The sequence below is a fragment of the Electrophorus electricus genome, chromosome 1, assembly GCF_041902795.1.
Source record: "Electrophorus electricus isolate QZ-2024a chromosome 1, ASM4190279v1, whole genome shotgun sequence".
Classification (NCBI taxonomy): domain Eukaryota; kingdom Metazoa; phylum Chordata; class Actinopteri; order Gymnotiformes; family Gymnotidae; genus Electrophorus; species Electrophorus electricus.
Genome location: NC_137497.1, coordinates 1162501 through 1186292, shown reverse-complemented (window position 1 = coordinate 1186292; position 23792 = coordinate 1162501). Strand labels below are relative to the sequence as shown.

Here is a 23792-nt window from a genome sequence, read left to right as displayed (position 1 = left end):
GATAGAACATCACTGTATACCACTGTCTGATAGAGCATGAGACTGTATACCACTGTCTGATAGAACATGTCACTGTATACCACTGTCTGATAGAGCATAACACTGTATACCACTGTCTGATAGAACATGACACTGTATACCACTGTCTGATAGAGCATGTCACTGTATACCACTGTCTGATAGAACATGACACTGTATACCACTGTCTGGTATAGAGTATATGAGTAAATTCCATAAATCCCTCTGGATTACCATGTGACTGGGAGAATCACTTCCATAAATCCCTCTGAATTACCATGTGACAGGGTGTCACAGGCTATGGTGCTTGAATGACATAGCATACATTCCTTCAATTTGAAATATAATTTTATTTGCATTACCAGTGTAAGAATTTCAAGAAAAATGTAACAGGCGGCTTGCAGCACCAACCTTCCGCCAGCACCAACCCACATGCCGTTTAGCCTTGTTATCCTGATCACCCACAGGAGGTCACACTCCTATATAACAGCTTTGTACAGGCCACTCTGTTTGTGAAGCTTTGAGAGAAGAAAGGAGAAGATCATTCTCTTCCTATTGCAGGCAGTGTTCCCATGTGTTTCCCATCTTTTAGTTGTTTGTCTTTTGTTCTTGTCCTGATGGATTTTGTGAGAGAGAAAAAGTACTTTGTGATATTTTGTGGTGTAGAGTGGTTAGAGTTAAGGCCCAACACTCAAGCAAACCCTGGTTCTGTCTAAGTTGAATGGGCCTGATTTGTTTTTGTTTTTGCTTGGAGGAGACAGAGTTCACAACAGAAAGGAGAGTTTCACGAAAGACAGAGTTCACAACTTAGATGCAGAAAGACTGATTTGCATTCCATTATATTTTGGTTCCTGGGTGGCAAAATTCTACAACCTTGTGATAAGGTTATATGCAAGCTACAGTTAGCCTGTCATTGCGGCACTAGCGACCGGAGGGCACATCTTGAAAATATGCACTCAAATGAGGACGGCCTGATGTCTGCTAGCATTTTAATGCTAGATGGTATCTGAGGAGCGTTAGCTGAGTTAAACAATAACATAACAGAGGAAATGTGTGTCACAATTTCCCTTTTCTGGAGCTGTGTGTTCCCTAGTTCCACATTTTGTTTTATTTTCCCCAGTCCTTGATTTGTTATAGCTGTTTCTATATTCCCCTTGTTAACTGTGTGTGTACATACCCCGTGTTTTCTGTCAGCTTTGTTGATCATTGTTTGATGTCCCAGTGTTGTGTGTTAAGTGTCATGTCTGGCTATTTGACCCTGGTCTGTCCTCCTGTACATTATTATGGATTTGGCCTTAATAAATGTCACTGACCCTCACACTTGCATGCTTCTTTGCCTCATTGGGTTGATTCCACTATCATTTTTTTGTTAGTTTGTGGGGGGGGGGGTTTAAATAAAGGCTTTACAGTATAACCAGTATTCTAGTCTTATTTACCAGATGTCCCTGAGTGAACTGTTGTCATCACTCCATGTTACTCTGCCCGTTGCACCTGAACTGAAGTGGTAAAATACGGGTGGCTTGCAACGCCAGCTTTCTGCCACCAGAGAGAGGTCATGAGCTGGGAATTAATCAGTGCTTATAAGCCTGATCTCCTTCAGGTGGCCTCACCTGTATAGAACTGCTTCCCAAAGCACACGCTTTTGCTTCTTCGATTGTCAACCAAATATATTTTTGGAATTTCTTCATCTGATTGCTCTTTACAATCCACTCAAATGCCAATTGATAAAACCATGAGTGTTCCATATTTTTCATGTTTAATTCAGAAATAAATCAATTTACAGAAGAAAAATACATTTTTAAAAAATGTTTCAAAATGTCAACAGTCAGCATAACAGATGAATGACTGTATTCTGTCACATGCCATATTTCATAGAAATTGAGCAGATTTACTCACATGTAATAATAGCCTAATATAATTTCTCATAGCACATAACTTTCAAACACTACAGTGAGTTTGTGTTTTGAAAGCTGTAAGCTTGTTATCATTTGTGTACAAATGTGGTCCTTCGTATGGTAACACTGGTGTGTGAACATGTACAGTTATACTCGTAAAAAGTTTACTCAACTCGAAATACAATATACTCAGCTTGAAAAGTTGCCAAACTTTAGAACATAGTCGTACAGTCTCGCCTATCATTATGAAAACAATGTTATATTTTAGAGACCCTATTTTAAGACTCACCTAATTCAGTTTACATGTTGATTTTATAGGACTGTTGATCCAAACATGTCCACATGAATATCCTACCTCATGGATTTACAGCTCAATAAACAAATTTCAAATTTTACTTTGGCATTACATATTTGTAATTCCTAAAGAGCAATACACCTTTACCTCCTCCATGACATTCTATTTTAGTTTGTGTTGTTTACCAAAGCACAACCAACACATAAACATCCACATTACTGTTCAGTAATGAATATTATGTTACATCAACATGCTAAGCTACTGTTAGTCTGGTAGAATAATTTATAACATGGGTATGCACCTCTTCTCTATGTGTCCCTGATGTGTGGGTTTTGTGGGTAATGTAGTTCATCAGGTCATGCTGTTGCTCCTGCAACAGTGCAGTGGATGATAGTCAGAAGTGATAAAACAATACCCCCCACCCCCCGCCTTCTCCAAAGGCTTTATAACATATCTGAAGCTTGATGTTGCATTTAAATCCTAACATGGCTGGAGCTTTTAATGAAATTGCTTTTATAATATTTTAAACGTTTACATCACAGACAGTATATACAGCCTATGCTTCCTATGTACTTCTCATGAAACCAGCTTACCCATTAGATCATACTGGTTGCTTTTTTGTTTTTTTCATTCCCTGCCAGAACCTGGACTAAAAATGCTCATGAATAATGTAGGTTTTCTGTCCACACATGAAAGATATGTATTAAGGTATATAATAACTAATGCACAATAATTAAAATTAAATAAAATTAACATTCCCATACTTACCTGTTTTGTGCGTAGGATGTCAAGGTTACCATCTGTTGTAATATGTGACAATGAAAAATTGTTTTACTATAAAAATGAAACATAAAAATGTAGTTTTCCAGGTATTTTATCATATATATTATTTCAAAAGTATATATTATTTGTAAGGGCAATATAATGACAGTTGCTTTCTACCCATAACAAAACACAGGCAGAATTAAATTTAAAATAAATTATTTATTTTTCAATAAGCAAATTCCACCTGGATTAAATTTCTTTCCAGACAAATCTTATTACTTCACTAAACTTTACTGAGAAAAAACTTTGTGTACAGTTTATGACTATCATCATACTGCACTTGTTTCAGTCACACTTTAGCTCTTCATCATTGGTCAGTTTCTGCCCACCGAACCAATGTTGTCAGGATATTTTAAGTGGTGGACCACTTTCAACCCAGAACTTATATGAACATGTTGAAAAATTTCAGGAGCACTGCTGTGTCTGACATACCAGCACACCCTACCATGACTCTACCATGACATTGTCAATGCTTTGTCTGATACACTCATACCAGCACACCCTACCATGACTCTACCATGTTAGTGTCACTACTGTGTCTGATACACTCATACCAGCACACCCTACCATGACTCTACCATGTCAGTGTCACTACTGTGTCTGATACACTCATACCAGCACACCCTACTATGACTCTACCATGTCAGTGTCACTACTGTGTCTGATACACTCATACCAGCACACCCTACCATGACTCTACCATGTCAGTGTCACTACTGTGTCTGATACACTCATACCAGCACACCCTACCATGACTCTACCATGTTAGTGTCACTACTGTGTCTGATACACTCATACCAGCACACCCTACCATGACTCTACCATGTTAGTGTCACTACTGTGTCAGATACACTCATACCAGCACACTCTACCATGACTCTACCATGTCAGTGTCACTACTGTGTCAGATACACTCATACCAGCACACCCTACCATGACTCTACCATGTCAGTGTCACTACTGTGTCTGATACACTCATACCAGCACACCCTACCATGACTCTACCATGTTAGTGTCACTACTGTGTCAGATACACTCATACCAGCACACTCTACCATGACTCTACCATGTCAGTGTCACTACTGTGTCTGATACACTCATACCAGCACACCCTACCATGACTCTACCATGTTAGTGTCACTACTGTGTCTGATACACTCATACCAGCACACCCTACCATGACTCTACCATGTTAGTGTCACTGCTGTGTCTGATAGACTCATACCAGCACTCCCTACCATGACTCTACCATGTCAGTGTCACTGCTGTGTCTGATACACTCATACCAGCACTCCCTACCATGACTCTACCATGACATTGTCAATGCTTTGTCTGATACACTCATACCAGCACACCCTACCATGACTCTACCATGTTAGTGTCATTACTGTGTCTGATACACACATACCAGCACACCCTACCATGACTCTACCATGTTAGTGTCATTACTGTGTCTGATACACACATACCAGCACACCCTACCATGACTCTACCATGTTAGTGTCACTACTGTGTCTGATACACTCATACCAGCACTCCCTACCATGACTCTACCATGACATTGTCAATGCTTTGTCTGATACACTTATACCAGCACACCCTACCATGACTCTACCATGTTAGTGTCACTACTGTGTCTGATACACTCATACCAGCACACCCTACCATGAATCTACCATGTTAGTGTCACTACTGTGTCTGATACACACATACCAGCACACCCTACCATGACTCTACCATGTTAGTGTCACTGCTGTGTCTGATACACACATACCAGCACACCCTACCATGACTCTAGTGTGTTAGTGTCACTGCTGAGTTGAGAATGATTTGCCACCCAAATAATATCCACTAGCAGTGGTCAGAAACTGAACAGTTATGGGCTTAAGGGAGGCTGAGATGCTACAATAAGAAGACAGGCACAGCCGATGAAGTTGTCAGTGAGTGTATGTGCAGGGTGGTTGTTGTTCTGTGTTTACTTTTTTCTGTGTTCTGTGTTTACAAAATGCTTTCCTATTTCAGTAAATTCTGTCTCTATATAAACTGTATGTCTATTTTTTTCCCAGAACATGATAGTGATGAATGGGTCAAATATCTTTTTTAAAAAGAAATAATTTAATTTTAAGAATTCAAAATACAATAACGTGTAGGCCTTGTTATGTCTAAATTAGCTGAGCTTTATAAGGCAATACTTTACCCTTCATGTCTTTTCCGTTCTTCTGTTTGTTATAGATGATAAGAAGGGAACTGAGGAGAATCACTATCGCTGCACCAAACGCCACAGTGAGAGTGAATAAACCCACACAGTCACCTTAGAAAAAATGAGAACATTATTACATTTAAGTCAGCAAGTTTTGCCCATTAAGTTCAATTGATACACAGATATACACAGAAAACAACAAGGATATACAATGGGAAATGCACATCAATCCTACAATCTGGTGACTGAGTGTAAAACCAACTGTCTACTAATCCAAGAACAGGACAAGCATGCAAACTAGGAAAAGAGAAATGGCAAACCTTCTTTAGTTATGTTGATGCTCTCAGGTGTTTCATTTCTGTCTACAAAATGAATCAATATTTTTACAGGCTGAATAATCTAATATGGTAAAATGCAATGTTCTTCTTTGCTATTTGCATAAATATGCCTTAAATATTTAAAACCTAACAAAATGTGTGTTTCAAACATGTTTAGGTCTGCAGTGGTTTGACCAGTGTGTTATTTAAAAACAATGGCAATGTTCCTGGTTAACTCAGGTGGTTCAATAAATGCAGTACATGAGTAATGAAATATCCTCAGATTAGATTATTACCTTTGACATGTAAATATGTTGTGTTGCTAAAGGTTATTTTATCATTTAGCAGCAAACTGCAGTAATACAGTCCTCAACCAGTGATGGTGAGAGAGGCATTCTTGTCATTCACAGACATCACAGTTTGATTGTTTGGAGTGAAGAAGTAACAGTTTTTAGATTTGTGATTTTTACATGCAACACTTTGTGGTACAGAGTTACTCGTCTGTTTGATCCAGAATATGGAACCTGAGCCATGTAGGCTGTGTTGGCACCACATAGTGACATCAACACCAGGTTCTGCTATCTGAGTGTTTTGAGAGTACAGAGACACTGGAAACAAACCTGCAACCCACAATGACAGTTTAGCACTGCTAAATAAACCCTGCAGATCAATCCCTGTTGATGAAACACTGCTGATCAAACACTGATGAAACATGATTGTCGTCAAACCATTCTTTATCGTTTGCATCTGTTAAAAAAGGTCCATACATCTATAACAAAAAGATCAATATTGGTTAACAGTAATCTTAGTAAGAAAGCTTAGTACTACAAAACATTAGACTTAAAATCTAAACTTTATATAAGACTGGCCAACTGTGTAACATTTCAGCCTAACCATCATACAGAAATCTTAGAAAATAAGAATGATTAGAAATCTCACATGTATGAAACGACCAAGCAAAGCTTATAATACAGTTCAGGGTTTTTCTTACAGTTGAATAATATCCTGAATGAACACTACTTACCTACACCACAGAGCAGCAGAGTCAGAATTGAACAGAAAGCCATTGTTGTATCTTATCAGAGCCCAGACAAAGAGGAACTCTGTGTCAGATTAAGGTCTGCTGATCTATATGGAGGAGGTGTGGCTTTCACCACAGACTAATCTGTGATCGGTATATAAAATTAACACAATGATATATATCTGTGATGCACTTAATTCAATTCTATTTTACATAGTAGAAAAATATTAGTATAACAAAAAGCAGAAGACAGAAAAAATAGCATAAAAACTCAGTGGTATAAAATTGATGTACAATATCTATAAATTACACACTACACAGGAAAACAACCTTTTGTAATTACAATTTCACATTATAGTTATAATTAATTAATATTTTTAGAATCTCATTAGAAAGTGTACATTTACATTCTGGTAATTTTAATTTCCATTTAGGTTCTGATATTTTCTGATAACTAAAGACATCATGGGTTGTCTGAGTGATAGAAAATAAATTATATACTATATCTATAAATTACACACTACACAGGAAAGCAACCTTTTGTAACTGCAATTTCTTTTAAAAGTTTTATTTAATTAAGATTTTTTTTACAATCTTGACATTAGAAAGTGTACACTCTCCTGGTAATTACATTCTGGTAATATAATTTCATTTGAAGTTCTGATTTGTTCTTTAACTAAAGACATCATGGTTTCGTATATTTTATTCCGATATACTGATACACCACACTTAATGGTAAAGCTCCATAGGCGTGGCTACTTACACTTACCCATTACCTCTCATACATAATGCCTTGGAACAACTCAGGGACGCATTATTTTACTAAACTGGATTTAAGAAGTGCCTACAATTTAATTAGGATTAAGGAGGGAGATGAGTGGAAGACAGCCTTTGTCACAACTAGGGGGCATTATGTGTACAGAGTTAGGCCGTATGGCTTTAGTGTCGCGCCTTCTGTGTTCCAGGCATTCATAAATGATGAAAATTTGTCACCGCATATAAAGATGATATTCTTATTTATTCCCCAGACCTCACATCCCACATCCAACACGTAGGTTCAGTACTACAGTGTTTGATTGATAACCAGCTATTTGTTAAAGAGGAGAAATGCAAATTCCAATGTCAATCCATTTTGTTTCTAGGCTATGAGATCAGTCATAATGGTATAACAATGGACAATAGGAAGATTGAGGATATTTTCTAGTGGCCAGTACCCACTACAATAAAAAGATTACAGTTTCCTAGGTTTCACCAACTCCTATCATTGCTTCATTAGGAATATCAGTTGCATGGCAACCCTTCTTACTGCTCTTCTTAAAGGGGATACCGTAAAACTACGTTGGACTCGTGAGACTGAACAGGCCTTCAACAAACTTGAGAAAGGGTTCACTAGGGCACCTGTTCTAAAACACCTAGATCCCCTGGCCCCCTTTGTTGTAGAAGTAGATGCCTTTGAAGTTGGTGTAGGGACGGTGCTTTCTCAGAGAGCTGAAAATTCCAAGTTGCACCCTGTGGATTTTTATTCTCACAAACTCATACCGGCAGAGTGCAACTATGGCATTGGGGAGAAAGAGCTTCTAGCTATGAAACTAGTTCTGGAAGAGTGGAGACACTGGCTTGTTAACCTGGCCACACTCATCTCTGACAACTGGTCACCCAGCGGAGACCCGCACACTGCAACTGCTGTCTAACCAGTGTTGGTGGGGGTCACTGTCCAATGATGTTCTTAGATACATCTGTTCTTGCTCTATTTTCTCCCAATGTAAGACCCCCTGCAGGGAAGCTCATGCCCCTCCCAGTACCTGAATGACCCTGGACATACATAGCGATTGATTTCACCACAGTCCTGCCTGAATCTTTTGGACACACCACCATCCTCACAGAAATAGATCAGTTCTTACAGGGAATTTGCTTCATCCCATTTTCCTGTCTGCCCACTGCTTTTCAAATCACTGAATATCATAATGCCAAATCCCCTGACAGACTACAATACCCAGCAACCTGTTCATCACCCAGTCAACGACTCAACCAATTGGAGGCGTCCAATCAGATCAGTGTCACCACAATATTGAACTCACCTGTATGTCCTGATTATTGGATTATATAAGACTGTTTTTTTACTCCCAGTCTGCATTTTGGTCTGCATTTTTTGAACACTTGGGAGTGACCATAAGTCTTATATCAAGCTATCCTCCCCAGTCTAACGGCCGATGTTAGAGAATGAATCGGGAGGTGGGAAAGTTCATAAGAATTTATTGTTTCAACCATCCTATGGACTGGTCCAAATGTCTCATATGGGCAGAAATGTCGCAGAATTCACTTAGCAGTTTGATCACCAGTATGACTCCCTTTGAATGTATCCTCAGTTATCATTCTCCTGGACTCCAACTCAAATGGATGTCCCTGCTGTGGATGATTAGATGAGAAGCACCGAGAAGGTGTGGGAGGAAATGCACTGAGCGTTTTGTGCAGGTTTTACAGAAATACAAAGAGAAGGTGGACCGTCACTGAGAGACAGCCCCAGAATATCAGCCAGGAGACTGCGTTCATTTCACTGCGTGTTGTACTGTGTATGACTATGTATGTGACAAATAAACCAAACTTGAAACTTGAAACTGTGTGGCTATCCCCGAAAGACTTTCGACGCACAGGATGCTGTCGTAAACTCAGTCCATAGTCATATTAAAGATATTGAAGCAGATTAAGGAGGTTAGTACCAGCTCGACCTACCCTCTCATTACCACATCTCGTACACATTCCATGTTTCTCTGCTCAAACTTGTAATTGCAGCTCCCCTTGATGACGTTTCACCTGGCATCGATCCTCTTCCTTCCATCAAGTTTGATGGGACTCTTGTCTTTTCACCAGATCCTGGAGTCTAAGAGGTGCTTTATTTCCTGGGAGGGGTACAGTCCAGAGGAGCAGAGCTGGGTGCCAGCTAAGGACATCCTGGATGAGGGACTGTTTGCTGACTACCACGGGCGAATCCCGGAAAGATCTGCCCCTCATCCCAGGGATTGTCCTCACAGTGTGTCCTCTTTTGGACACCTTCCTGGTTATACAAGACTCTCTGAGAGGTTGAGTGAGTGTCCCCAACCTTTGTGCCTTGGTCGTCCTGGACTCCTTGCAGGGGAGTTACTGTCATCAAGCCACCCCAGTTCATAACTAAAACTGTTGGTGTATGCCCACGCTGAAGTAATACTCCGTGTGTGTGTGTGTAATACCAATATATGATTGAAACCTGGTAGAGTATGTTGTGCCCATATTGTCCTGGGACATCAAGTTCACAAGGGTTGTATGTGATGGGGTCGTTACACCAGAATTCTAGTGTTGTCTCAAAAGTTGTATTGTACTCGCCTGTTTTCCATTATCTGCTTTTTAAACCACCAGTTATGCTACTCTATTGTCAGCTCTGTAGTCAGCATTACCAAGCTGTTTCTTGCTCTGTTGTCTCACTTGTTTACTGAACTTAGCCTGTGTTTTTTTCTGTCTCTGATCCCTGTTTAGCCCTTTGTACTTGTGCTATTTTGCTCACTGTCATTACTGGTGTTTTCATCCTGCTCTACATTTTGGTTTACTCTCTTCCTTGTCTTTTTGTGCTGCCTTTTGCTATTAAATTTTTACCTGAATATGGATTGTCCTTGTTTTCCAGTCTCATCTGTTACAAAATGTATACATACATATTAACATGGTATTTGTTAATATACAGTGAGTTAAATGTACTGAAGGCTTCCACAAACACAGACATGCATGCTTGTTGCTGTTCTTTAAACATGTTATATAATTATCTCCAGATTTCTTTTTATATTTTTATTTATTGTAAAATTATTTGAATGCATGTATTATTTTACATCATTGTGTGTTTGCTATGTAAATTGAAACAAATGACACAACTAATGTGGAATGTGAAAGAGTTATTCTCCCTCTAAGCTAATGTTTCCTGTCCCTTGCTCAACAGGAAGTGATATCATACTCACTTACACCACTTATTTAAGATGTGTTGTAATCTGTTTGAAAATAAAATGAGTGAAAATGATTTGTTTTTCCCCTGGTGTTACCTTCACTGTTCAAAAAAGCCAAACAAAGATCTGAAAACTCAAATGACCTCCTTGCACACAAAGCTAATAAGCAACTTTACCTTTTGTCCATTCTACTGCTGTTACAGAGACTGATTCTTAGTAACTGAACCACATCAGAACATAATTTTGTCATTTTTCTAATGATCCAGATTGAATGTAAGAGACATATTCTCATATCTGCTTCCATATTGCAAAAAAAATAAAATATTCATACACAAAGGAAGTTGAAAAATTGAATATGTGTAGTTATTTGAAAAAGAGATTTTTTATGAAGGCAACATTGTAATGCTGCTCGCCCGAGTGTAGCAGGGCCAAACACACAGAATTCCTCGTTCATGAAAGACATTTATTACCATTAAACATGGACAACACAAGTGGCACTGACATACAACTACAAGGGTGAACATTATTAAACATTTAACACTAGAGATATACACTTAAATATGAAACTGTGGAAACAAACAGACGTTACGTGCTACAGCTACTGTTTACATTTACGACTCACAAAGAGACATAGCTAGTGACAATAACCAACAAAGCGAGCACACGGACAGGAGTTTAAATAGACACACAAGACTTTAACATTAAACCTTATACTCGTGTGTGCATTCCCGGGGGGCGTGGTTACAAAAACAGACACAGTACATTTGTGGATCCCCCTGCACGCGGGGGGCCGTACCACGTGACTGTAGGGGGAGGAGCGGTCCGTCACAAACATCACTTTGTTTATTCTCCAGTGACATGAATTATACAGCACTATGAAGCCTTAACTACTTACACTTATTGGAATCAGTTGCTACAAAACTCCCTTGTTTTCTGACATCCTAATAGTCAGCCTATAAGTGTCTTTAACAAGGTGTGACCTCAAAGAATAAAAAATGATCTGGTAATGGTATGATGTGGTGTTTTAACATAATGTAATCTTAGAATCTATGTTTTATGTACACAAATATATTCTAAATGCACTGTTCTCATCTATTTGTTTATGTCTGTTTAGAAAAGCAACCTAGAAAAGGTATTTTCACTCAGTGGGTCCCACCAGTGAGACAACATGTGAAGAGTTTAACTAGCCACATGGAAATCTAACTAATATTACCTGGTCCATCTCTCTATCATTGTGATAGCCGTGGAAAAGAGAGATAGTCCAGCTAAAGTTATGTCTTCTGAAGACTGATGTCCTTAAGCAATGATGAAAAAAGAAGTGAACTGAACTTGGTACAAACAGGTTTGTGTGGTTTTACTGCAGTGAGGATGTTGGTGGACAGTCTTGTGGTTGGAAAAAATGACCAGCAATGGCATGCATGCACAGACAGATGCAAACACACTCATATGGACTCATGTAAACACACACACACGTCAATGAACTCATTCAGAAATACACACATGCAAACACACTCGTATGAACATATGTGGGCATACACACTCCAATGAACAAATACAGGCGCACACACACACACACACACACACACACACACACACACACACTCTTATGCACACATGCAGGCATACACATGCAAACACTTACATCTTGCGTACAGAATAGGATTTCATTCATGTCATTGCATTTATGCATTTTGTTTTATTTATTTTATAATTGCCTATGGAACAAGAAGTGAAACACACCAAAACACACACACACACATACTCACACACACACAAATCAGAGACAGTAGGACAATGACAGCGCCATGATTAGTCATTTATTCCTCCATGATAATTGGTTACTGAAGTGCTTGTTTGTGTATTTAGAAGATATGACAGGCTGAAATCTAATAGAAACAATGACATCATCATCATCAAGATTTATTATCAGACATGGAGCCCACAGGATTTCCCAAGAAAGAAACACCTCCAAACACACGGCCAATAAACACCACCTTCATATCCTCTCCCTCCTGTTTTCTATATGGAGACAATAGAGAATGTACTGACCAGCTGTCTCACAGTCTGCTACGGGAACCAAACTCAGACTGCAAGTCCCTAGAGAGGATTGTGAGAACAGCTGAAAACATTATCGGGGTCTCTACCCACCATCACCACCTCCTACCACAAGCTCTGCGTCCACTTGGTGTTCTGCTTTGTTAATGATTCATCTCTCACAGTCTCTCCACCCCTTTACATTAATTAATGTTAATAATCTACCATATTGTCCCTCCACAAATCTCATACTGAACACTACTGAACATAATTTTTCAGTGACAGACATGCTGAAATGCCACACACGCAGCCATTAAGCATAAATTATAGTACTATCTTTACGCAGGGTGCCCAGTGTGTCACTGTCCTTGTGCTTCATGTACTGTGTATGTATTGACTGTATTTCCTGCTTGTCCTACACTCTTCTCATAGTGTTGTGTAGTGAATTTAGTTTCTAGTCCTGTGTAATGTGCTGCAGTGCTGTTACGGTGCACCATGGACATAACATTCATTCAAATGTAAACAGCCTCACAGTTTGGTTACCATGGTTCCATGCAGTTATATATATTATATATAAACACTCTCAACTAATCATAGAAAATAAAATAAAATACTGAAAATACAGAGACAGTGTTTTGATAATTTGTTGACTGCAGTCTGTGTTCTGACCTTATTTTATCAGATGTTCTAGAGTGAAGGACCATCATCATTCAGCATCATACTTATCACTGACTGGAAAATAAAGTTGAAATGTGGTTTTGATGTGGCAAGGGGTCTGAAAATAGGTCAGGTACTGTGGACTGGTGAACATGTTGTACTGCTAAAGGTCGTGTGGTTAGGCTGCACAAAGCTGCACAGATACAGTCCTGAATCTGTGAGGTACGCTGCAGTTATGGCGGGGGAAGTAGTTCTGATGTTCACAGACATCACTATTCTATTATTTTAATAAAACGTAGGTGAAAACTACACTGCCTGGCCAAAAAAAAAAGGTCACACTCTAATATTTCATTAGACTGCCTTTGATTATGGCACGCATTCGCTGTGGCATCCTTTCCACAAGAAACCACTGAAGTTCCTTGAATTCAAATTGCTCCTTGGTGAGCAGATGATTACTCAGGTCATGTAGGAATCTCCAGTGAGAGTGAAGATGACACTCCCCACATCAAAAGTGGAAAACTCACACAAATGCAGCTCTGAGACACTATGAGGCCATCCATCTCCCAAAGATGGTGGATGAAACACATGCATCAATGTCTCGCCTGTCTGGTTGCAACAGCAAAACGTATGTGATGTGTACAAAGTGCAAGATCTTCCTCTGTGTTTAAAGACAGGGAATTGCTTTTTGAAATATCGTACTTCATAAACATAACTCCATAATATCAAAATACAAACACTAGACATACACTAGAAAAGAGTTACATATAGATTAGCTCAGCTGTTGGTATTTTTCTTCATAACTATTATGACAACTTGGTATTTTCTTTGGGATTGATTTACTGTGATTATGATTCAGTTTCATAGGTAGTGTGTTCAGATGTCCAATGTAGTGGACACATTTTAAAAAATAAAAATGTTTTCAGTATTCTCATTACCTTCCAAACAATTGGGGAAGTAAAAAAAAGTCAGATATGAAGAAGTCTTATTTTTTGGAAATTCAAACCTTCCCCTTTTTTTTGGTTAAATCCACTACATTTATAAAGATCACTTTCTTAGCTACTCATAAGATTTCCTAATGTGGGAAGCTGGATAAAATATAGAGCAATATTGTGCAAATAGCTAATCAGGAAAATCGGCCCACAGCCCGAGCTAGGACGCAGGGACACCCATGTGTCCGTGTTCAGCCAGCGGGAACCCCTCAGACAGCCTCTGACCTCACCGCCCCTGGCCGTTAGATATTTAGACACGATACGTAACTTTAACTAATCAGCCCGTCATAAATATCTTAGCCATGTTAGCGCCTGGCCTGTATAAGAAAAGCTAGCTAGCCTAGCTAAGCTATCCTAGCCAGGAAACTGAAAGTAACGTTTACTCGGAACTCTGCTGAATATTGGTAGCTTATCTAGGTTAGTTAGACTTAAGACAACCGTGTAGCTGTCCTAATATTCATGAATATTAGCCTATGCGAGCTATCTACACAGTTAACATTGGTTTACTATATTATTAGCTAGCGCTAGCTAAACAGTTAGAAGATAACGTCCGCAGCCACATATCTGAATTAACCTTGTTCAGATGACATTGTTGTGTTAAACAAGTCACGCACGATGTCAAGTTTATGGTTAGTTAGCTATATTTATTACATTACTGTTACAGAAACACCAAACCCAAATTATTTTAGCTGGGTAGCTAACTGTTTATTATTATGCTAACTGGGCGTTTTCACACGTGTAGTTATTATTGCATTGCAACAAAAGGTCTTCACAGGTAAGGACATTGCTGCTTTTAAGAAGCACCTAAATCAACCGTTTATTGACTCAAGTTCTGCAGGAAGTAGAGGGATTGGACTGCAGATGACTGGGGTAAAGTTATTTTCTCTGATGAAGCCCCCTTCAGACTGTTTGGGACATCTGGACAAATGATTGTCTGGAGAAGAAAAGCGCAGCGCTACCATGAGTCCTGTGTCATGCCAACAGTGAGGCATCCTGACACCATTCATGTATGGAGTTTCTTCTCATCCAAGGGAATGGGTTTGCTCAAAATGTTGCCTGTGGTCAACCCTCAAAAAGAGGGTGGACAAACGCAGAAACTGTGATCAACTCCAAGCACTGATTAGGCAAGAATGGGTTGACATCAGTCAAGACCTTGCCCGGAAACTAATATCCAGCATGTCAAGGTGAATTGCAGAAGTCTGAAATGCTTAATTGTACTTCACTATACCATATAAACATCTAATAAACTGAGGCAGTAAACTTTGTGAAAACCAAAATTTGTCAGCGTCTACTTTTGTGTACGACTGCACTGCTAGTATTTGATGATAACTTCCGAAATCTCTTTCTACATGGATCTGGTTTAGAGTATCTGAAGAGTCATAATGTGTGAAGGATGGGACACTGATCAAGCACAAGCATTAGTGCAGAAGGCCTCACACTTCTTAGATTAATGTCTATAAGAGCACAAACACTCCTCTTCGTGTCTATTGATGTTGCATTATGGAAGGAGAGCCAGTGTAGGCCCGATACCTGTTGCTAATTTAGCAGAAATAGCGCTACAAGGTGAATATGGATTAAAGCATTTATATTTCATATGTAACAAGTCACAAGGCTCTAAATGTAATTTCTGGGGAACTGATGATCCCATGTAGAAATAACATGAGAAATAATCCCCACTTGTAGTAAACACTCTTGTGCGGTAAACCCCGTTTTGTGGTCGTAACATCTGATGCACGTCCCACATCCGCACTGAAGGCTTCGGCGCGAGACTACATCTTGTGTCGTCATCATCCCTAGGGGGAGGCGTTCTCGCTCCTTCATTGCACACAATGAAAATCTAAAATAAATGTGTTCTTTAGCTTAATTAAACATATCTTGGGTCTAATGCACCTAAAGAAAATGTGTGCTAAGCATATGTAGAAGAGAAAAGTCTTATTTTCTGGAAATTCAAACCTTCCCCTTTTTTTCTGTTAAATCCACTACATTTATAAAGATCACTTTCTTGGCTACTCATAAGATTTCCTATTGTGGGAAGGTGGATAAAATAGTTTCAAAGTTTGTCATGTACATAATCATACATGGTCTAACTTGCAGTGAAATGCCTTTGTGACTGTTCTGTTCGAGCTGAGGAGAGATGCAAGGATTACAATATTTGTATAACATGTATATATACACAATGTACTATATATATATATATATATATATATATATGTGTGTGTGTGTGTGTGTGTGTGTGTGTGTGTGTGTGTGTGTGTGTGTGTATATTTGTATATAGACACTGTAGAATTTCCAGTTTTTCTTACAATTTACAGTTTACAGTTATTGCAGTCTTTTTACACAGTACACAGAGTGGTACACAGAGTGGTCCCCACAGTTCATCAGTTGCCCTGATTCAGGGCCCGAATGGCCTGCGGGAAGAAGCTCCTCTTCAGTCTCTCTGTGTTGGTCTTCAGGGAGCGAAAGCACTTCCCTGACGTCAACAGAGAGAAGAGCCTATTGTTGGGATGGGTGGGGTCCTTGGTCTGGCACCACTTGTAATAGATGGTCTGCAGGTCAGGAAGTTCTGTATGAGTGATGCGCTCTGCTGAATGTGCCACCCTCTGGAGTGCTTGTCTGTCCTGCTTGGTGCTGTTCCCAAACCAGACTGTGATGTTCCCCGTGAGGATGCTCTCGATAGTGCAGGTGTAGAAGCACCTTGGAGGGCAGTCTGAAGTCTCTTAGGTGTCTGAGTTGGTAAAGATGCTGATGAGCCTTCTTTGCCAGGGAGTTGGTGTGGCAGGACCAGGACAGGTCTTGCCAGATGTGAACTCTGAGGTACCTGAAACTGTCAACTCTCTCCACTGTGGTTTCGTTGATCCTCACAGGTTGGTAGTGCCGCTCCTGCTTCTTGCTGCAGTCCACAATCAGCACCTTTGTCTTGCTGATGTTTAGGAGGAGATTACTTTCTCCTCCAGGTAGGCCCTTTCATCGTTTTCCAAGATCAGGCCCATGACAACGGTATCGTCAGCGAACTTGACAATGATGGTAGAGCTGGAAGTGGCCATGCAGTCGTGGGTGTACAGTGAGTAGAGCAGGGGGCTTAGGACACAACCCTGAGGAGCTCCAGTGCTGAGGGTGAGGGTGCATGAGATGCATTTGCCCACCTGTACTGATTGTGGTCTGTCTGTTAGGAAGTTGGAGATCCAGTCACACAGGGATGGATGCAGTCCTAGATCCCCCAACTTAGTAGTGAGTAGGGAGGGGATGATAGTGTTAAATGCTGAATTGCAGTCAACAAACAGCATTTTAACATAATTACCCCTCCCTTTGTCCAGGTGTGTCAGTATGGTCTGAAGCAGATGTGTAATTGCATCATCAGTGGAGAGATTGTGGCTGTATGCAAACTGCAGTGGGTCCATGGAGGCTGGCAGTGAAGAGGTGATGAAGTCTCTGACCAGCTTTTCAAAGCACTTCATCACAACCAATGTGAGGGCAACAGGGCGGTAGTCGTTGAGGCCGGAAGGTCGAGATTTCTTTGGGACAGGGACAATGGTGGATCACTTGAAGCCAGATGGGACGACACCGAGCATCAGGTAGAAGTTGAAGATGTCGGTGAATACCGGGGCTAGCTGGTATGCACATGCTTTGAGGACTCTACAGCAGATGCTGTCTAGTCCCTGGTCATCAGTCTGGAGGGTGGGCTCTTGTAATCCATGATTATCCGTAGTCGCTGCCACAGGAATCTAGAGCCACTCTGCTGGAACTGTGATTCTAGTTTCCTCCTGTAGTGCCACTTTGCCTCTCTCACCGCCTGTGCACTCCATATGCCCCAGACTTGTACTCATCCATGTTTCCGCTGATGATCCCCATGTTGTAGGCAGCAGTGCGAGAGTTCAGAGCCTCGCGGATGGTTTTCTCCACCCAGGGCTTCTGGTTGGGAAACATCTTGATGGTAGCTCTTGAGATCGTATCATCCACCAGTTTCCCAATAAACCCTACTACTGCCTCCGTATACTTGCTGACATCATCCGTGCTGTGCCGGAACATGTTCCAGTCTGCGGCATCCAGATCGTCCTGTAGAGTGGCCACCGATTGGTCTGTCTAGTGCGCGACCTCCCTCTGAACCGGAGTTTGCCGTTTCAGCCTTTGTTTCTATTTTGGTATGAGGAAGATGGCAGTGTGGTCCGACTCACCAAATGGTGGATGAGCTAGTGCCTTGTAACTGTCCTTGTATGAGGTGTAGCAGTGGTCTGGTATCCTATTTCCCCTGGTGGGGAAGGTTACGTGCTGGTAAAGGTTGGGCACTGCACGCTTGATGTTAGCGCTGTTGAAATCTCCAACCAGGATAAGTGCAGCATCCCGGTGTTGTACCTGAAACTGTGTGAGAGCCTCATGAAGTTCACACAGTGCAGTGTCTGTGTTGGCCTGAGGTGGGATGTACACAGTGTTGATGATGACCGAGCTGAACTCATGAGGAAGGTAGAAGGGACGAAACTTGAGGGCGAGCAGCTCCAGGTTGGCTGAGCAGGAGCGGGCAAGAGTAACAACATTGACATCGTTGCACCAGCTGTTGTTTACCATCACACACACTCCACCGCCTCTTGACTTCCCCGAATTCACCATCCTGTCCATGTGGTGAACTGAGAAGAACTCGGCTGGCTGGATAGCTTGGCTTGGTACCGCTGGGTTCAGCCATGAGTCAGTGAAGCAGAGTAGGTTGCAGTCCTGAATGTCCCTCTGGAACTTTATCCTGGCCAGGAGGTCGTCGAGCTTGTTGTCCAGAGACTGGACGTTGGCTAGCAGGATGCTAGGTAAGGGAGCTCGGTGTGCCCAAGTCCTCAGCCTGTTCCTGATGCCAGCTCGCTTTCTTCGAGGCTGTTTACTCGCATCACATCCTTTGTTCTCCCTCAGGATCTCCGTCGGCCATCTTGGGTCCGGGGTTAGAGACGGCTTGAGGTGAGTGTTATGTAGATTAAGAGAAATAAGAGCATCTCTACTGTATGAGATGCACGTTATGATGCAGAGAGGAGGGATTTAGAGATGACAGAGATAGTGAAAAGAGCGAAAAAAATAGTGAAAAAAGTGCCAGGTGTGGACGGAGCAGTCGTGACGGCAGCCGACCTCACCAGCGCCATCTTGTAATAACATCCTGGTGTTGGCCTGTTTTTTGATGAGGCAATAAATGAACAACATATGGATGTATTAGTTTTAGCTCTCAGTATTTCTTGTGTTTAAAGGGTCTTAGGCTAGTGATATATACATTCATTTTTTCTGTTATGTTGTTCTTCTATCTTTGTATGCAACTCTAAGTCTACTCCCTATCTCCTCCCTATATAAACTCTACACACCTATCCTCCCATAATCACCTCCCTATATAAACTCTACACACCTATCCTCCCATAATCACCTCCCTATATAAACTCTACACACCAGTCTCCCCTTAACCACCTCCCTATATAAACACTACACACTTGTCTACCCTTAACCACCCGCCTATATAAACTCTACACACCTATCCTCCCATAATCACCTCCCTATATAAACTCTACACACCAGTCTACCCTTAATCTCCTCCCTATATAAACTCTACACACCTATCCTCCCATAATCACCTCCCTATATAAACTCTACACACCAGTCTCCCCTTAACCACCTCCCTATATAAACTCTACACACCTATCCTCCCATAATCACCTCCCTATATACTCTACACACCTATCCTCCCATAATCACCTCCCTATATAAACTCTACACACCAGTCTCCCCTTAACCACCTCCCTATATAAACGCTACACACTTGTCTACCCTTAACCACCCGCCTATATAAACTCTACACACCTATCCTCCCATAATCACCTCCCTATATAAACTCTACACACCAGTCTACCCTTAATCACCTCCCTATATAAATGCTACACACTTGTCTACCCTTAACCACCTGCCTATATAAACTTTTATAGACTTTTTGCGTTACTTTCCTTGTCTTTGATTGTTGTAGTGTTTTTTTTTACATCTGGTCTCTGATCTCCTGGGTCTGTGATTGTTGGACAGTGTTTTTGTATGTCTTGTATGCCACTTATATACTGTTTTGTCCAGTATATAGAGTCCAGTATATTTAATCACTTATATACTGTTTGCACCTCTGATAATTTTAATACCCTTCCCCATTATCTATGTAAAGGTGTTTTGAGTCCAATATATTTAATCACTTATATACTGTTTCCACCCCTGATGATTCTAATACCCCTCCGCATTATCTTTGTAAAGGTATTGTGAGTCCAGTATATTTAATCACTTATATACTGTTTCCATCCCTGATGATTCTAATACCCCTCCCCATTATCTTTGTAAAGGTGTTGTGAGTCCAGTATATTTAATCCCTTATTGTCATACCACCAGATCCCCAGACTACAATACCCAGCAACCCGTTCGTCACCCAGTCAATGATTCAACCAATCAGAGGCGTCCGATCAGATCAGTTTCACCAGAATATTGAACTCACCTTTGTCCTGATTCTTGGGGTATATAAGACTGTTTCCGACCCTAAATCATTGTGAAGTATTGCCGATAGTTTTCTAAAAACATACCGAGTGTTATTGTGGAGAGTCTTTCTGTGTACCGTACCCTTTCTTAGTGTTCCTCGTTATTGTACTTTGCCTGCCCCTTCTGGATTGTCTGCCTGGTTCTTTTGTGACTGATCTGGTTTCTGACTCAGACTGTTATGTTCTCTATGGCTTGGATTGTCCCTGTAGATGCTTTTTTTCCCTTCACCCTGGATTACTGCACAACTCCTGAAGTAAAAATAAACCAACCTACTGTTTCATACCCGCAAGCGTCTGATTTTGCTGACCCATCACACTTGCATACTGTTCCCATCCATCATGATTCTAATACCCCTCGCAGATGTTTCTTATACCCCTCCCTCCCATCCCTGCAGTCTGCTGCTCCTGCTAGCATCCCTGCTCCTCCACCACTTGTCTATCAAACACCTGCATCTGTGCTCTTTCACTGTGGTTTTCATATGTGGAAGAAAATCTGATTCAACCTCAGTTAACTAAGATACAGTGATTGTGGTTAAATACTCACAGAGCCCTTCTGCAGTTGCTCACAGCTGGGAGTCTCCAAAACCCATTTAGAGATGTTTTGTATTTCTTCATGTTCAGTTCATCCAGCACCTCCTCTGACATCTGCAGCTGGAAGGCCAGTGCTGAACACTGAGCCAGTGTGAACTTTCTGGAAGACTTGGCCTTGAGGAATTTCTGGATGTTTTCATGTAGAGAGGTGTCCTTCATTTCAATCAAGCAGTGAATGAGATTGATGTATCTCTCAGGGCTCACATTTTGTTTCTGACTCCATCCGAGGTTTGGTATTATTTTCTTGACACTCTCCGGGCTGCTTGAGTGGGTGTCAGTAGGCCGTGTAGGACTTTCTGACTGGATTCCAGGGAAATGCTATGAAGGAATTGGAGGAAGAGAGAGATCCAGCTCTCCTTTTGGGCTCTTCAAGGCTGTATTCACTGCACTTTTCAGAAAAACATCCAAGGAAAGTTCAGGAAAAGATCTGTTCCTTTCATGCAGAAAGATCTTCAGTACCACCAAAGCAGTGAAACACATAGAGAGCAGCAAAGAACTCCTGAAAGCTCAGATGTACAAAGCAGTAGATCTTCCTCTGGTGAAGTACAGATTCCTCCCTAAAGATCTCTGTGCACATCCCAGAGTACACGGAGGCCTCAGTGACATCAATGCCACACTCTCTCAGGTCTTCTTCATAGAATAACATGTTTCCCATCATCAGCTGTTTTAAAGCCAGTTCAACCAGTTTCAGAATCATGGAACTGTTGGATTCCAGATGTTTCTTTTGATCTCTTTCCTTTTCCCCCTCATACTTCTCATTCTTCATGTTTATCTAAATGTGCAGGAACTGTGTGTACATCTCAGTCAGAGTTTTAGAGATTTCTGTATCAGTTTGTTTTAGTATTTCCTGAAGCACAGCAGCTGAGATCCAACAGAAGACTGGTATATGACAGGATGTCATATGGCTTATTGTGGCTTATTGCTGTCTTTATGTGTGAGATGATTTTCTCAGCTTGGTCTTGGTCACTCTTGGACTCTCTTCCTGAAGTACTCCTCCTTCTGTGGTTCTATGAATCTCTGAATTTCTGTCACACGGTTGATGTACTGAGGAGGGATTTGATTGGCTGCTGCTGGTCGGGAGGTTATCCAGATGAGAGCAGAAGGAAGCTGGACACTGGAGATGCTGCTCTCTACTCCCTGTCAACAGTTCACACAAACAGAGTGAATCACACTGAATCAATTCCTGACAAAACTCACATCAATATATGATTAAAAAATGTAAAACATACAATCCATCTGTTACATGATTCCGAATACAAAACATAAGTACACACTGATATTAACAAGGTGGGAGGACAATAAAAATGGTTATACCACAAACACACTCACTCCCACACATTGCATGTGTGTGTGTCGGAGCTATACCACACACACATACACACACACACACACACACACACAAACAATGTCTGGGAGCTATACCACACACACACACACACACACACACACACACACACACACACACACACACACACACAAGCAGTGTGTGGGTGCTATACTACAGATACACACACACACACACACATATATACATAAGAGCAATGTGTGGGTGCTATACTACAGATACACACACACACACGAGCAGTGTCTGGGTGCTATACTACAGATACACACACACACGAGCAGTGTCTGGGTGCTATACTACACACACACACACACACACACACACACACACACACACACAAAGGATCAGTGTGTCTGTGTGTGTGTGTGTGTGTGTGTGTGTGTGTGTGTGTGTGTGTGTGTGTGTGTGTGTGAGAGATTGTTTCAAATATTGTGGAAAAATAATTTACCTGTATTTGGTAAACCTGTATTAGAAAACTACATGATGTACAGAACACAAAGAACACAAAGAACACACAGAACACATAGAACACAGAACACAGAACACATAGAATACATACAACACAGAACACACAGAACACAGAACACATAGAACACACAGAGCACAGAATAAACAGAACACATAGAACACACAGAACACAGCCTAACAGTAAGAAGTAAAACAATAGCAGTAAATGTGTATTAGCATTGCTGGTTACGTAACTTACATTTTATGTTAAATAAATGCCATGCAGAGGAGAAGATACAAGACAACAGTAAGAATAAATAACAGCTAGATCACTGCAGTGCTCTTCCATTAGAAGAAGGAACCAAACACAGGTTCCTCATCATATGAAAACTATTAAAATATTAAGTGAGCTATCTCTGAGTGAGGTATCTAGGGGTCCTTTATAGCAGAACACAACCAGATTCAATTGAGATGACTTCTTGCCTCACTACAGAGTGTAATTAATGACTACTTGGATGTCATAAATTTGCATATGACAATTATTATTCTACGATATGACCTTTTAGCATACAGAACACTATATATCAATAGAAAAGAGAAGGGAAAATGGATATAACGAGCTCACTCTAAACATATTCCTCTCTTAAACCCAGAATCCCCCGCACAACAAAATCC

The 23792-nt window shown here is 40.8% G+C and overlaps 1 protein-coding gene and 1 long non-coding RNA gene across 5 annotated transcripts in view; both read right to left on the bottom strand.

Moving 5' to 3' along the window:
- Positions 1-408: 408 nt before the first annotated feature.
- LOC118241290 (uncharacterized) lies at positions 409-6702 on the bottom strand. Of its 3 annotated transcripts, none has more exons than XR_014125002.1 (6): positions 6171-6640; positions 5554-5595; positions 5231-5344; positions 2977-3008; positions 2510-2578; positions 409-632 (listed from the first exon to the last, which is right to left on the bottom strand). It is a non-coding gene; the product is annotated as an uncharacterized LOC118241290 (long non-coding RNA). The 3 variants fall into 3 exon arrangements; XR_014125006.1 differs by lacking the exon at positions 409-632 and having other exon boundaries at positions 1207-2578; positions 6171-6319; positions 6575-6702; XR_014124999.1 differs by lacking the exon at positions 409-632 and having other exon boundaries at positions 1207-2578.
- A 12487-nt stretch (positions 6703-19189) lies between these two features.
- Positions 19190-23792, bottom strand: part of LOC145658809 (uncharacterized) — a 13412-nt gene continuing 8809 nt past the window's right edge. Inside the window, exons 1-3 of one of the 2 annotated variants that reach the window (XR_014124737.1) lie at positions 23119-23792; positions 21279-22462; positions 19193-19352 (exon numbers count right to left, since the gene is read on the bottom strand). The exon at positions 23119-23792 is cut by the window's right edge and continues 171 nt beyond it. The gene's annotated coding sequence lies outside the window, so the exon portion shown is untranslated. Of the gene's footprint in view, positions 19353-21278; positions 22463-23118 lie in introns of both variants that reach the window. The other variant, XR_014124719.1, reaches the window with a different exon arrangement.